Below are 12186 nucleotides of genomic sequence, written 5' to 3'. Positions count from 1 at the left end.
ATGTAGACTAACAACATAGTGTTTACTCCACATTTAGATCCTCTCTTGCTTTACAAGGGTTTCAAAGTGGGGAACATTAATACTGTAAAGTTATGAGTTGAATTCATTTCATAGATAGGCAAGATCCACTACTCTTAGGTCCCACCAGATAACTATCCATGATATGGATGACATTTAAGAAATCCATACAAGTTATGGAAAAATATACTAAATCTAATTTTAGAATAATGTAAGTCTGAGAATCTCACAGATATTCTTTCTCACTTATTTTTATCAATACTTTTGGGACACATGTACTATCTAAAGAGCATAAAGTTATCACAGAATAATGAAGGGTAACTGATTTATTTCCCTTTACGTTCTCTGAAAAAGAGAACACTTGCTATCTGAGTAAATGTTATTGGGAAATGGTTTCTTAGTAGAATAAACACTTTACTTTCACCATTTATAAAATAAAATATGCAAACAACAAAATGTTCTTAACACTGATTAAAGGAAGCAGAATCCTAATATATGATCCAAAGTTTAAGTTGATCACATTGGCTTGGTGTTATTTTTCAATTTTATAACAGCACCAAATCAGCAGATACTATACTTTCAGAACTGATGCAACAAAAATTCTCATTGATACGATTGTTTTCCCTTCAGGAACCATGCCTGAGTTGAGAACTAACTGCTTTTCTCCCAAATATGTGATATTTTATGGAACCCAGTTCAAAATGAACTTTTACAGAGGAGAGAGAATACATGATAAGGTTTGAAAGGTAGGAGATTTATGTTTAGCCTGTCTCTGCATCTTTCATTATACAGAGAGGATCATCCATGAAACTTAGGTGTGAAAACTAGTTAAGTCCTCACAAATCTGACCAAACACATGGAAGAAAAGGCCATCAGACAGGTGTAGGTGTTGCTTAGAATGTGGAAAGGGTATATAGATGGGGGTTCCCTTCCTACTTTCCTCCAAATCAAAGTCTTTTAAACTATTTTAATTGTGATAGGTTGACACAATGTTGTTATCCCATTCGAGAAATGCCAGAACTCTCTCAAATGATTATGCTTTTCCTTCATGTTATCATTCAGCTAAAACAGAAAACAATAAGATTAATCTCTAGAGATTAAAGTAGAATGTTCGACCAGAAGACTGGTTAGTAAAAATCTCTATTGGTAATATAAAAGAAAATTTATATGAGAAGAGAAAATGTGAGCGAGAGGGAGAGTTTGATCAGTACACAAAGTTACATTTAGATAGGAGAAGTTAGTCCTGGTGTCCTTCTAAACATTAGGATAACTATGGTCAAATGATATTGTATTACATATGTCAAAACAGTAGAAGAGAGGCCTTTTGGATGTTCTCACTAACAAAAAAAAGATAAATGTATGAGTTGGAAGACTTGCTAATTACCTTGATTTGATTATTAAAGAATGTGTACAGGTATCAAGACATCATACTGTACTCCATAAATACGTATAATTACATGTTAATTAAGAATAAAGTTAAAAAAGAAATACTTATGAATTCATATGAATTCTGTGAACAAGAGTATGCTTTTCTTTTCCCTTTTTTTGGTGTGTGTGTATTGTAAAGCTTTCTTTAGCCATAAAAGCCACAATTTCAGTTTTTATGCTTGGAAAATGTGCTACTTTCAGAGGGAACTAAATACTGAGCTACTTGGAGACTTTGGCCCACATTTTCCTTATGAACAACTTTGAATCATCTAGTAAACATGAGTCTTGTGGTAATTTTGTCACATGGCCGAACACATTTACTTGTGCTACAAGGAGCACACACAATAGCACAAATCACCAAATCAATACATTCCCTCACAGAAGTTCGATTCCAGGGTTACTTCACCCACTGTCTTGCTGTGGGATCAGAGGGCAATGTCCCCAAGGCAGGGGACATTTTAACAGGACTTTCAGTGATGGAGCTTTTGGGGTTCTGGGTAACTGCTATGATGCATCTTTTGTCAGAGAACAAAAAGTGTGATACTACTGCTCACAAAGAGCTCCTGCCAAAATGAAAATTCACAGATATGGCAAAATAATTTACTTAAATGAAGAGCAAGAGCACTCTCTTTTCAAAAGCATGCAGGGGGAAAAGATGAATAAGTCTTAGGAAAATCTGGTGCGTAAGCTGCTTCTCTGCTATTATTAGCAAGGTGAGGGGATCTGGGCAATGCTTTGTGGTATTTAAGGACATTTTGGCTTCTCTTGGCATCATGCTCTGAAATTATTTTTTCCATTTTTTCATGCTGTCTCTGTAACATGACCTCTTTACATAGTCTATCTCAGGAAATGACAATTGGCTGTCGTATCCCATACAAATTGATTGAATATGACAGCTTAAAGGAATAAATCATCTGCAGAGAAGAAAGGTTTTATGTATATTATTATATTTTAATCCTTTTTTAACCTCTTCTTGGTTAATTTTATCGTTTCAATTAGATCATTTAAAAAACCAACACATCACATACCAATCTCCCCTAAGAGCAATCGTAAGATTTGATGATTTTTTTCCCTGATACACAAGATAGAGTTTCACATTTGCATTACTCTATCTACTGAATTAACTATGAATTCTAAACCAAACGAATGCTGCCATGTGTTTTTAAACAGCTCTAATCTAAACCATCTGGAGAGGCATGGTTTTGCAAAGGCATCCCTTTCAGGACACTCTGTGGATTTTGTCACTGCTTGAGGTTTTGGCAAACCATCAACATTACTATAGTTCTCTTTTATGAAATATAGCTTTTGACTAGGATTTAAGAGTATTGGGTGTATGTATGCAGGCATTTATATGAATATGTGAACTTGTCTACAATTTTTGCTTCTGTTCTCTTTGTTTTTCAGTAGACTGTATTTGTAGTAAACTTATTTTTAAGAAATAAAGGTTTTCTTCCATAGAAGGCATACTTAACTTTAATTTCAACCACTCAACATAATATTGGACAAAGTTATCGAGGAAGCAAAAAAAATCCCACTGTTAAATAACATATCTATTGCACACAAGTGTTAGAAATAATTTTTAAGTAAGTCAAGGGCAGAAAAACACAACAGCATTAGAGAATAAACTTTATAAACTTTAGACAGTAAACTTTATAAAATGATTAAGAAAAAATAATTAGTAGCATATAAGATGTAAAATACATTTTAAAGGAGTCTATAGTTTAAAATAACTAAGCTAAGTCTTTTACTGAAGTGATAAAAACAATACATTGTTTAACTTCTTGGCTAAAATGAACATGCCATTTAATAATATGTAATTGGATATAAATATGAGAAAAGCAAATGATCACTTATTTGTTATGACAAAAGCTAGAAAGCATTTCCTGGAAGTAAATGTGATGGTCCAATTTCCACAAATTCTGTTCAATAATAAATGCTTTCAAATAATTTCAAGAGTGAAGTTGTGGTGGAACTGTCTGAAATGAACCAAAATAACAGCATGACTGTAGCCACTGAAGTCCCTGAATTTATTAGTACCATGGTGTGTTCATATAGTTTTATTCATCTGGCAATATGAGGCAAATTAATCAGAAGTCTTTGGTCTAGTTGCTGCAGAGGAAAAGGATATATATTTTATAACACTTATTCTTAAGTCTAGAGGCTCCTAGAGAAACCAAAACAATACATAGGTATCTCTCTGGAGGTGGTAGTGGCCTTAGAATGTACAGATGAGGATTTTTCTGGCCTGTGACACCACAGCCTTCCACTTCTCCTCAGTTCTCCTCCAGAAATGAAGTTTTCTTAACATGTTCTTCTGAGGGAGAACATTGACCTTCTGAAACTTCTCTTTCTTTCAACAGCATGTTACATTCTTTCAAACCTGCTCTTGCCTATACAAAATGCTGTCAGATTTAGCTACTGTTTCCTCTGTCTTATATTGTGTTCATTAGTAGTGGCTCTTGGATTTACAGTAATAAAGAATAAAAAAAGAGGCCGAGAGCCGGTGGCTCATGTCTATAGTCCTCGCTACTCAGGAGGCTGAGATCTGAGGATCATGGTTCAAAGCCAGCCCAGGCAGGAAAGTCTGTGTGACTCTTATCTCCAATAAACCATCAGAAAACTGCAAGTGGCACTGTGGCTCAAGTGGTAGAGCACTAGCCTTGAGCTGAAAAGCTGAGGGAGAGTGCTCAGGCCCAGAGTTCAAGCGCAAAGACCAACCAAAAAAAAAAAAAGACTAAAAAAAAGAAGAGAAAAGCACCACCTGATAGTCCAGAGAAAGGACCGGGAGAAAGGACATGGGAGAACATAGTCATACATATCTCTGGTACAGCAATAGACCAGCCAGTCTGCACAGAATTTGTTACAGACATGTGCACTACATAAGTATCACGATTCCCTTCTTAGGCCTGTGCTGAGGTCATCAGTATTAATGATTAAGCTGAAAATATCCAATGCATTCATAACTAGCAAGTAGCAGAGGCACACTGGCAGAGATGATTGTAAAGCCACTTACGTCAGTATAACCTCACATCATTTTATATCTATTAGTAAATTTCCTTTCTCCCAGTTACCCCAGTGTTCCCCTGCTGCCTGGCTGCTTGTCCCTCTAGAGCATCACAGTCCCCCTTTTTAGCAACTAAAGATGCAATGTCTGGCACTAGGGGACCCATATCTATGCTACTTGAATAGTCCACACAGATTGCCACATATTTTGAAGTTCATTCTTGAACATTCTGTAATAATGGTAGCTGATATTCACTGATACTAAGTACTACATTTACATTTGTTTATTTTTAGTCTTAACTATGATTTACAAGGTCAGAGTTGGGAGAATGAATTAAAATATCCCATCATTCAGTTCAGATACAGATGTTCAATGAGGAGAATGAGAGAACTTTGGATGTCTTCAGATCCCTACTTTACCTAGCATTTATATACAAAGAGCAGGTCTAAGCAAGTAGCATAACTATGTGGAACTTTCCACACTGATGAAAAATTTCCACAGTTGATTAAAAAATTCAGCCTTGGTGGAATTGAGGGAAACCTGCAGAGTTCTTGGGAAGAAAGCACAACCAGTTGCCAGCTCAGCCAATCATTGCTGTGTGGGAGTGGCCAAGTTGGCTATGTTGGAATAAATGGACATAGGTTAGGTGAAATTTTCTTCAGGAATACAGCCAGGTGAGAAAATTAGGAACACCAAGTTTCAGCTAATTCCTACTTGGCTATCTTGTAATAACTGTGAAACCACTAGATGTACAGAGACTGGTTTATCTTTCCAAAGAAAAGGTAGCTCATTACTATGGACTAGTCTCCCGCTCAATTTATTTGCACAGTTGCTTTAACAATCAACATGATAGTATTTAAAATAGGGCCTAGAAGAAAGTAAATAAAAGTATGAGGGTTGGAACTCAATTAGGGTTCTTGTCTTTGGAGGAAGAGGCATCTAGGTACTCAAGGTCACAGCAGGAAGGGACTATCTTCAAGGGGGAAGAGCTCTACAAGAAATGGAACCAGACAGAATCTTGATCTTGGACTTCCCAGCCTCTTGACCTGGGAGATAGCTGCTGTTGTTTATAAACCATTATATTTATGGTATAGGGTAATGGCAGCCCAACTTGATGAATGTACCTATAATATCTTTGTATCTTCACAATAATACTAAGATACCCACCACTCCACACCACTGAGACCAAGGTTCCTCTGGCCTCAGGGAATGGCTGGAGGGAGGGAAGTGAAGAAGAGGGATGTGACAAGCCAGAGGGTTTATTCATATTACCCGCTGGCTCTTAGTACACAGCTGTGATAATTCTTGAGGCATTTTTTGATTAAGTACAACCAGCTCAGATGGTTCGATCACAGGACATGGGAAGGACATTTAAGGAGGTGAATACTAACTGTTATTCTGGGGTTCTACATCTATAATGTTTGTACTGCCAAATTGGATACTTTTAGTTTTTTAATGTATTTTTATTGTAAAAGTACTGTACAGAGGGGTTACAATTACAGTTTTAGATTTTTTAATGATAGAAAACTTCCAATGGGCGCTGGTGGCTCATGCCTGAATCCTAGCTACTCAGGAAGTTAAGATCTGAGAATCGTGGTTCAAAGCCAGCCCTGGCAGGAAATTCTGCCTTATTAACAAACTTCTCAAAAAAGCTAGAAGTGGCATTGTGGCTCATGTGTGGAGCCTTGCATTTAGCAAAAGAAGCTCAGGGATAGCACCCAAGCCCAGAGTTCAAGCCCCACACTCCTGTAAGGAGTATGTTCAGAGGTGCATGCTAGTGACATGCTGCTACCACACAGCTCACTACTTCATGAGCATGCTGCCAGTTTCAGATGAGAAACCACCTTGGATACAATCTCTTTGCTATAATCCAGCAGATAATTCCAATTTCCTTAGACGTATCTCAATGATTAATTCTGCTTCTCCAGTTACTCTTGGGAGAAGATTCTACAAGTGGGTAGATAAAGAATGCAATCTGGCAAGGCAATTTTTCTGCTTCCAACTTTCTGGGCCAAAACAAAAAATTGAAGTTCCTGCTGTTTGATTTAATAAGAATCAGTGTCTACTTCAAGCCTCTATCCTCAGACCAGTCATAATCAATTGACATAAAAGAAGTGTTTTTGAAGGTCTGCATTTAATTTTGGCATGTCACGTAAAGTCCCTTGTGCCTTTTCCTAAAGGCACAAAACAACAATTTTTGGGCTGCTGTTCTTTCCAACTGATGCACATAATTTGTATCTTTCTTGTAAGAGTTTAATTTTACCTCTATGTCATACATGATCTTTAATTTTCCATAATTTTCCATACTTTGAAAAGTGTATCATGATCTATACAACATTGGTTGAGGTTTCCTCTTCTGTTTTCCAATCCTGAGGCACATTGAACGATACATTTAAGAACTGGGCACTTATGTTGGATTGCATGTTCTTGAACATGAACTTTGCTCGCCAATTATGAAATGTCTACTTTGTGTTCTTTTTTGAATGCTAGGAATTCATATTGAATCTAAAATTCTAGTTGTCGAAGAACCTTCTACTCTTTTAGCCTCTTTCTGTATGACCTTCAAGAACCATTTTTTAGCACATCCAAGAGAAAAACCTAGGAAGCACCTTTTCCTCATTAACAGGGAAGTATAAGAAAGTTCCCTCTTTTAATGTCAATCAAAATTCTTTTTTGGGGGGGTTCCAGTCGTGGGGCCTGAACTCTGGGCCTGGGCACTGTTGCTCAGCTCTTCAGCTCAAGGCTAGCGCTCTACCACTTGAGCCACAGCGCCACTTCCAGCTTTTTTCTTTTTGCTTATGTGGTGCTGGGGAATCGAACCCAGGACCTCATGCATGCAAGGCAAGCGCTCTACCACTGAGCCAACTTCCCAGCCCTCAATCAAAATTCTTGAGACAAATTCTACCAGTTCTCTAATTTTAATAAGGCTTAGAACATTAATTTAAACTATTTCATATATTTTGTTCCACAATTCGACATCTAAAGTTGTTGTAAGGGTTTGGATTATGAACCACAAGCTGGGTTGAAAGAGAGACAACAATTGGTAAGAGAAGGCTATTGAAATAAACCTCACCATTCCAGCAAAGAGTAAATTCTTTTTACAGGATCAGGAATTAAAACAAAGCCTCCAGGACTCACTCAGGATCCCCAGCAGTGTGGTCAGCCAGGAATGGAGCTTCAAGTCCCGACTTTCTGTCCCTGTCCTAACCACCAGCCCACGCTCTCTCCTGCATTACCAGCTCTCCTCACAGGCAGAACTCTCTTTGAGGTTAGCAGGAACCTCAGGCAGAACCAAAAGCTGGGCAGCTGAGGCCATGCGCTGAAATCTCATCTGTAATCTTTATAGAATCTTAATGAGAAGTGAAGCCACATGGAGGAAAAAAAAATACAACTGAGGGTTTTAAACCCTGGCATAAATGAGGTTAGTTGCTAACCTTTCCCTTTCTGCTTTTCTCCTTGAAATGGTAAAGGTTTCAGGTCATGGTCAGTTGCTGATCACCACTAGATATCATCCTTGAAAAGAGAATGCCAAGAACAAAACCAACCAAACAAAAAACCCAAAAAAGGCAAAGAAAAAAAAAAACCAAATCAGGAAAAATAAAAATAAAAACCTCTGACCACACCAAGCCTCTAAATATAACTTTTCTGCTTACCTCAATGCAGATAATTCAAAGATATATTTTTTCTAATTCTATTCATTCCTTTCAAAAGAGAAAGACCGCACCAGGGTAAGCAATGCAGGGTGGTCAGACACATAATCTAATAACAGTGTGTGAAGCCGCTACAGAAGACAGTGGGAGCACGGCCAGCTTATGTGATGAGGCTTAGTGGCTGATTTCTATGCAGAATCCACGGGTATTTTCCAAGTATAGACAGCTTTTATTGAAATGAAAATAGAAAATGCAGGACCAGCATCCACACCAAAATTTCAGTTTAGTAAGGATACCAAGCTGCCATGAAAGGAGAAGGTGGTGGGCCTTTCGGCTTTTTGGCTTGTTGCAGAACACGATCCTTCCTAAAGAGGCCTTTTTTATACTTAACCTCAAAGCATGTTAGTCTTTGCAAGAGGAAGACTCAGCTGCTTTTTATGTCTTATGCATTTGCTTTCTTGGCTTTTAACAATGATATTATGAGCCAGTGAGTTTGAAAAAAATTAAGAGTATTGGAATATCTCAATATTTTTTAAATGTTTGAAAAAAACTTAAGAATCAGTGACTATATGTCACTAATTACCTCAAATGTATGAAATTAGAACTATCATAAGGTATCCTTATGATAATTTTCCCTATTCTCATTTTTCATTCCTACCAAGCAAACTATTTGTCTAATTTTGATATCAAAGGATACTATTGTGGAGTCAATTGTTCTGCTTTTAATGGGCTGTTATCTAGAAAGCACCAGTTGTAAGATGTACTGAAGATGGGCAAGGCTGCAGAAGAAAAGTTAATAGATCAGGAATGAATGTGATTTTTCTCTTGTACATACTTGAACTCTTAGGGTTCTCTGAACTTCCATTTATGGTGAGAATACAGTTAAGATTGCCACATCTAAGATCATATCTAGCCAATGTCTTAAGACTATCAGACTACCAAAAATAAAATTTGAATGTGCTGCATATTCTTTATCTATGTCTCAGACAATTTAAATGAATCACATTTTCTGTAGGTAGAAACAAAGTAGCATCATTTCATTCTTGAAGTTGTCCAAATGAATGTAATGTTCAGCTAAAACAGAGTCCATTTTGTTTCCTTTCTTCTCTGTTCAAGATATTCCACCAAGCCATTCCTGCATGCTTTTACATGGCTGCATCTCTTACTAATGTAGAATGGTGCATGACATGGGCTTTAGACTAAAAAACAATTGACTTTAAAGCCGGCTGTGTCATTTACAACTTTGTTTCATGGCTCTTCTTAGCCAATTTCTCTTCTGGGGCCATTGAGAGCTAATGACAATAAATATAAAGACTACATTCTGGTTTTTAAAATAATTTTTAGAGCTCTGGTGTTACACAGACATTCATTCTGACTTCAAATTAATCTCTTTTTCACTTTATTACCTGACATATGTAAAGGTTACCCCACTATATATCATCTGTAAAACAACAATAAAGTAGAAAAAGAGAAAAGAAAAGCTGTGATTCTCTTGGCATCTAATAATTTCCCTTCTGAAGTTAATCCCTTCAGATATATTTGCTCACTAGCTCAAAGTAATCTCTGGAGTTAATAGAATTTTAGGAGTTCTGGAAGATACTGATTTCCTGGATTGCTGTCAGGGTAAAATGGAAGTGCTAATTTTCTATGTCAACTTGGCTAGGCTATGGTTCCTAGTTTATTAATGAAAACAGTAGTCTAGACTTTGATGTTAATGTGTTGTTTTCTTTTCAGATGTGGCTAAAATTTAACTCAGTAGACTTTGAGTAATGTAGTTTACTCTCAGTACTGAGAATTGGTCTCATCCAATCAGCTGAAGGCCTTATGAACAAACACTATCTGCAACACACAAGTCTTGCCTTGCTTTCCTGTTCTGTAAATTTCAGGCTTAACTTTACTCATTAGACATTACCTAAATATCTACCTTCCTGGCCTGCACCACAGAATTTGGACTTAATAGTCCCATGTTTCTTAAAAAATATCAGTTTTCCACACTCTTTCTCCTTATTCATATATATAAGATTTCTTAAATTTGAATCATTGTGCTTATGTGTGTATGTCTATATATGTGTATGAATGTATATATTATCTGTCTGTCTGTCTATCTTCCTACCTACTCACCTACCTACCTACCTACCTACCTACCTACCTACCTACATGCCTACCTACCTACCTACCTACCTATCTATAACTTACTGGATCTCTTTTCCTGGAAAACCCTATCTAAAACAGGCATCCTCAGAAAGACTTCATACAATTGTCTCTCAGCATCCCTGAATTAAGTTTCAGGACATCCCTCCTCTTGGATATAAAACTCTGTCTTTCCTTGTGTATCTTGTGTGAAATAGTTGCATATAACATACCCACATCTTCCTATATGTATACTTGCTATACAATGTAAATGCTATGTTAATTATTATTCTAGTGTATTATTTAAGGAACAATGGCAAGAAAATGTATATTCTCATTACAGATGTGATTTTCCCCCCAAATATATTCTAGTTGCCTGAGTCTATGAATGGAGAACAGATGACTGAGATTCCCTTTGCTCTGCTCACCTTTGTTCTCTCTTTCCTGATAGGTATGGGGCTCATTCCTGTTCATCCTTCAAAGAGTTTGTCCAACTCTGTGCCCCTTACAACACCTACAACTAGAACACTTAAAGGAAATTTAATAGCAAAAACTAGACACTATATTGGTAGTCCAATTTGACTTTTGTGTTTATCTAACTGTGTTTTCCATGAATATTATGGTTCACTTATATAAACTATTTGTTTTCTATAAGAAGAGCACAATGATGATTTTTAAATATCCTTAAATGTATGTGTGTTAAATTGAGCAGCTTTTATTTGGTATCTAGTATCAGAGACTTCATGTCCTTTTTGCATGTCACATGATCATCCTGAGTGTATAAAATCATTCTCAATTTTCTTAGTTTCTTCAGTGAGAATACAAGGTAGAATTGAGAGTCATTACCCCTGGTCTCCAAGTGAATTAGAAAATTTGGAAAATACAGAGATTTTACTCAACTTCTTCTTTAACCCTCACAGTACAAATATATTATAATAGTCATGGTAGTTCAGTGTTTTTTAAGTGCAGAAGTGTAGTTTCTTCTAAAATATACATTATATCACTTAAATGAGAAACTAAAAATGAAATTTAATGCTTATTGGTAAAGTCATTAATAAATTATCCTAAAGGTACCAGGAAAAGGAAAAAAAGACAAGATGATCTATTTAATCAATCAATAATAGCATGAATTATCATCACATGATAAAATCAGTTATTAAAACAATTCTAATTAATTCCAGTGACATTGAAATTTTTTTTGTGCTACAATATCACATTCCTATTGGCTTGTTTACTATATAAAGCAGTGATTATTAAGTGTATTACATGTTATTGCCACACTGCCACAGAATATTAGTAGTTAATAGAATTTAAAAATTAAAACCTATAATAAATCTTTTATACATTGACTAAAGTGATCTGGAGTACTTTTTGGGTTTTAAAAATTAAAGGTATTCTTTTATATTAAGTGAAGTAAGACAGGCCCAAAGAAACATAGGTGCCATGGTTTCCCTTATTTGCAATAACTAGTATATGTCTAGGACAAGCAGAAAAGGTCAAAAGCTATGTACATATGACCATATAAAATGATATTAAGTGAAATGAACTCCAAGACAGGGACACAAGTGAATTTTTTCTTTCTTGTTATTGTTTTTAATGTACTTATAATGTAGTATAAAAATTTATAGAGTTTTTTTAAAAAATGCACTCTCCTTATCCTATGATTCTTAGAGCATTTTCCTGGCATTTCAACAAACCTCTTAAAACGGAATGAAATTAGAGTTTTGTGCTTCTATGTTTACAGAAAAAGCATATCAAACTGACAAACTTGATAATCTTAAAAAAAAGTAAAATAAAAAAAAAACTCTTCTCATTTCAAAGGTTCAGTAAATAATGGTTATTTACTATGCAGTCTTAGACTTCTTGTTAAGTTGTTTTTGAGATAGTAAATTAGAAAAACGTGGTCAGAGTTAGAGGCTACTCAATCACATTGAAGTTAGGACTTTTATTCTAGGA

General features: G+C 35.9%; 1 protein-coding gene across 4 annotated transcripts in view; it reads right to left on the bottom strand.

Moving 5' to 3' along the window:
- Dync1i1 (dynein cytoplasmic 1 intermediate chain 1) overlaps positions 1-12186 on the bottom strand; it is a 280550-nt gene that overhangs the window by 90862 nt on the left and 177502 nt on the right. The window lies entirely within an intron of this gene.

Source organism: Dipodomys merriami, unplaced genomic scaffold (genome assembly GCF_024711535.1).
Source record: "Dipodomys merriami isolate MVZ:Mamm:240054 unplaced genomic scaffold, mDipMer1.0.p SCAF_5, whole genome shotgun sequence".
In the NCBI taxonomy this organism is placed as follows: Eukaryota; Metazoa; Chordata; class Mammalia; order Rodentia; family Heteromyidae; genus Dipodomys; species Dipodomys merriami.
Note: the sequence above shows the minus strand (reverse complement) of the source record. Positions and strands in the feature narration are given on the sequence as shown.